The 4,713-nt window shown below is 39.5% G+C and overlaps 1 long non-coding RNA gene across 1 annotated transcript; it reads right to left on the bottom strand.

The window, feature by feature from the left end:
* Positions 1-219: 219 nt before the first annotated feature.
* LOC108640531 lies at positions 220-4,306 on the bottom strand. The gene is made up of 5 exons (XR_001921238.2): positions 4,212-4,306; positions 2,002-2,260; positions 1,353-1,423; positions 506-612; positions 220-382 (listed from the first exon to the last, which is right to left on the bottom strand). It is a non-coding gene; the product is annotated as an uncharacterized LOC108640531 (long non-coding RNA).
* Positions 4,307-4,713: the final 407 nt, after the last annotated feature.

Here is a 4,713-nt window from a genome sequence, read left to right as displayed (position 1 = left end):
AACTTGTAGGAGCTAGTGAGGTTTTACTTGCAGAATCAATGGCCAAACAATGGTTGGGTGATCTAGGGTTTTCTCTGCACCCAGATGTTATATGGTTTCCAGAACTTCTGTGGTTCAATATGAATATTTAATTTTTTTTTTATTCTGTGCACTAAATCATTATTACATATTATTCAAATCATTATTACATATTATTTAGAGAGTAATGGAAAACTGTTAGCTTCAGCATAGTATAATAATACAATGAAAGCCTGAATTATAATTTCTTTGACATTTAAAATATCACTGTGCACCTTTTTAATTGGAAAAAAATATACTTATTTTTAGCTCTATCAGTTGCTCTCATGGTCCCGTACATTAAGTCTTGAGAAAAATTTGCCATCTGAAACATAAATTGAAAGGAAAATTTGTGTCTGAATTAACAGATGACCTTGTGATTTCTCCAGTTCCCCATTAGATTCCTGTAAGTACTGAGGGCACTGTCTTCTGAGTGCCAAGTACCCACCTATACTGAAGTTCTCATATTTGAATGGTCACCCCGAATCAGTTCAGGGACCCAGAGCAACATCAGTATGTCTGACACTCCTATTCCACAGTCTGATACCTCCACCTCTGTTTAAAGAAAGAAAGGGAAAAAGAAGCAGTGTAGAGTGCATGCCAGTCTCTTCTGTTGCTAGTTTAGTCTTTCTTTCTTTCTCTTGGTAAAATAACAGGACTAGGAGAAGAGCAGATCAGTGCAGACATCTAGATCACCCACATACACACACACCAAAATTCACTTTGAAGAATAGTCAGTTCTGGAGCTGGCAGAGATAACACTGCTTACCTGGCTGTTATGCTTCTAACTTTTTTTAAGTACATTATTTTTGGTTTCACTCTCTTTTACTTGGTAGTGTCTACAATGTTAGCCTGACACCAAAAAATCCCTTGATTATTCATTGCAGCTTCCAGGAGGCTGACTGCTACTTCTGCCAGTGAGTCATAGGTATGAGACTTTATTAAGCTTGAGTGCACATGATGCCTTGCTTGGCATAGTCATGGCTGTGTCATGAAAATTAATGACAAAATATTTTTAGATCATTTATTGATTCACTGATTTGATTTATTTTAGTCACGCATTTAAAGCATCTCTCTTTCATGTTCTATGTCAATTTTCCTAGTTAGAAAGAATGGACCAGCTTTGCAGAAATACTCAAATCAATCTTTATATTGATTATAAAAGACTATCTCTATGGGTAGGTCATTTAAACAGTCCCTTTACTGAGTAAGGTACTTGGATATTGTAAACCCTGCACAGCAGCTCCAAATGAGAAATTGTACTTTTCCATTGTATTTTTTCACTCTGGACTCACCAGATGTAGCACACATCGTACTTGTAGTTCCAAAACAGCTGTCAACAGTGTGTTCCAAAATCTCAGTTGCCCTGGCATTCAAATGGTATTTCACAAGACATATAAGTGGTAATGTCAAATTAAAGAAACAAACAGCACTACAGAAATATCTAATGGATTGATGGAACAGTAAACAAGATCAGTGGAACTCTTTTCCATTTACCAACTCAACTGAAGTATTTATGTAAAGGACTGTCTTTCCCAAAAATGGCTTTCTCCTCTCTTTTTATAATTTTGGCATTGTTATATACTTCTTTTCTCTTAGTTCTGGTATCACATTATGTTTATTTCTTCTATTCCTATTGCAAAAACTGTATCCTAAGTAGGATTATTTCTTCAGTCATCTACTAAAATCAGCTTTCTACCTTCCCGGAAACTTATCACATTGGTTAAAACATTAATATTGTGATAACCTACCTTGATTAGGCAAACGTACCAGCATAAGACTATGTTGAAGAGCTGCACTTAAGTCATATCTATACAGATATTGTAGGGTGGACCCTGGGATGTGTTGCTGAATACCCTGCAAATCTTGCATTATGTAAATAGAAAAAATTTTGGTAGCTTCAGGTTGTGGAAACATGAACCAAAAATCTGGTGGAGATCATACCAGTATTTAAAGTCCTTCAGAGAGCAGGCACTCACACAGCTCTCTCTGGTCCTCCTGCTTCATGTTTCTAATCTGTTGTGTGTAGTCTGCATTCAGTTTATTGTCCCTCTCCCCCTCATCACTCTTCTGGTGTCAACCAGAAGCCAGCTGGCTGGTCCACTCTTCTTCAACTCAGCATAACTTTGGGGAGTACCAGAATAACACAGAACTCCCTCCAAGAGGCCCAGTGGCTGCCTTTCTCCAATCAGGCTTGACGGATCTGCCAAAGAATTCAAAGAATATCTTGTTTTACTACCACATAATGACATACAAAAAATTCTTCCCCTTTGAATGCTAGAGTTGATACTTTTTATCTGCAAAGTCTGTAAGACATGGCACAGCCATCTCCCCTTTTCCTTCCCCTGTTGGGTCTTTGCTGTGTGCACACCATGCAGAGAGAAGTTCGTGCAATACCATCTTAATGTACTTGAGCTCAGCCAAATGCTCCGTGAGGCAGAGACTGAGGCCAGGAATAGAGATTTAAGAAAGCAAGCTCTGGAATCACCATTTGTGGAGCCAGACCCTAAGCCAGAGGTACATGAGCAGCTCACTGTGGCTCTAACAGGCAGAGGTGGGTTGAGTGATTGCTTCCCAGTGAAACTCTTAGGAACAAGGAAAATGGTATTTCCAACTGAAGGACTAAGCATTGCCTTATCAGGGAGTTCAAGACAAGTCTAAAGCAGCTGAAAAACCATAGTCATAGAGAAGGATTGGAGATATGAACTTTGGAGTGGCCAGGCTAGTTTATGGCTCAGTGCAGTCCAGTGTGGCTGCAGTACCCAGGAGGGTCTGGTCCTCTCCCACCAAATACTTGGTTCCAGGATCCAATATGTAATATAACTGTTCAGTTACTGTTCAGCTGCAAATGGAGCTTGTAACTTTATGATTGTCAATTGTATTTACTTTGAAAAAAAGTGTTTTGAGAAGAAAAGTGTCTAAGATAGTTGTGCTACAGCTCATGGTCTTTTGGTGTGGTTTGTGAGAAGACAGAGAGAAGGCCATTCTCAGCCAAGACCCATGGGCCAGAAAACTCCTTATCCCAAAAATTCAGGACAGGGATGAACAGCAGCAGCAAATGAAATGAGCACACCCTCAGTAAAGTGTTTTAAAATACCTTCTTGAAAGTAATAATTTTCTTAGTTAGACCTACTGTGAAAAATTTGTAATTCTTTCTCTGTTTTCTCCCCTGGTAAAAGCTGTACGTAGTTTTTAAGCAGTCATAAATGGTAGGGTTGCTGTAATCCCTTAGTCTTGCCTGACTGCTATGTGTATTGTATGTGGTATGTTATAAGCTGGTTTTCTGATACTGGTTTCCTGTCATTAGTCAAACGTCATTTCATCTGGAGCAATGATTGATTTCCAGATGAAAGGTAAGGGCTCTGAGAAAAAGGACAGGCCAATAATGTTTTCACACTGGTGAAAATCAGGAGAAAATTCAATTCAGTATAGTTGTTCTGCATTTACATCAGTGCCACTTCACAGAATCACAGAATCACAGAATATGCTGAGTTGGAAGGGACCCACAAGGATCATTGAGTGCAACTCCTGGCCCTGCACAGGAGCATCCCCAAGAGTCACACCATGTGCCCAAGAGTGTCATCCAGACACTTCTTGAACTCTGGCATGCTTGGTGCTGTGACCACTTCCCTGGGGAGCCTGTTCCAGTAAAGCTAGATACAAATGCATTGTTTTACAGTGGTAATTTTTCACACTAATTAGCGAAAGTGGAATAAAAAGAAGTCCTGTGTTATGTGGGGATGCTCATGAATCAGTATTTCTGGTTTTGTATTAGCTAGCTTTTCAAATTCTTGGAAAATAAATTCTCTCCAATCTTCTACATGATTTAGCAGAGAAAACAGCAAAAGATGACACCTGGGACTTCTACTTTCTGGATGTTAGGAGGTTTGGAAAAGCCTTTGGACTGGAGATCATGAAAGACACTGTCAGAAATGTTTAGGAGTATGAAAAAAAATACCACGTAGAATATTTGTCTGAACACGTCCACAAATCTAATACCTTTAGCCCTTTAATACAGTGGTAAGAGTCAAGGGTCTAGTTAGAAATATTTGTTTAAATACATGGCTTCTTGCCAGATATAGTGATTGTCATATACAGAGAAATGTGAGTGCTTGCTGGGAGGACCCTAGGGTGATCTGAAAGACTCATTTTACCTTCCCATCTGGCACAGGGCTCAGGGGGGTTAGATACATATCCCTGCTGAGCCCAGATCTACCCTGCCCGTGACAGTAACAGCTTTGGTCCGATCAGACTGTCAGTGGTTGTGGTGTCGCAGTCACATTCCAGCACCATCATCCTGCACTGAAGAGCAAACTGTTGACAGAAGTCATAGGAGAAAAGGAATATGAGAGGATTACATCTGATTTGACTGTAGGGACTTTGTATTTAGTTGATTTTTATACCATTTTAAAACTTTCTGTGTTAGAGAAAAGATGTTGAAAGGCAAAAGAATAAATCAGATTCTGTGCACGAACTGTTTACTGGAGAGACTGAAATCACTCTTGCTGCAGTTCCCTGTTACAACAGATACTGCAATAAGCCTTTCCAAAGATTTCCCTAGCATAGGCATCCAAGGGAGCATGGCAGCATATGTGTTTAGTAAGGGTTAATATAGTCTGGCACAGCTAGGAGGGTAATTGAAGAAGAAGACATTGT

This window comes from Manacus vitellinus, unplaced genomic scaffold (genome assembly GCF_001715985.3).
Source record: "Manacus vitellinus isolate BGI_N305 unplaced genomic scaffold, ASM171598v3 scaffold_1_pilon, whole genome shotgun sequence".
Classification (NCBI taxonomy): Eukaryota; Metazoa; Chordata; class Aves; order Passeriformes; family Pipridae; genus Manacus; species Manacus vitellinus.
The sequence above is the reverse complement of the archived record's forward strand: the minus strand, read 5'-3'. Positions and strand labels throughout refer to the sequence as shown.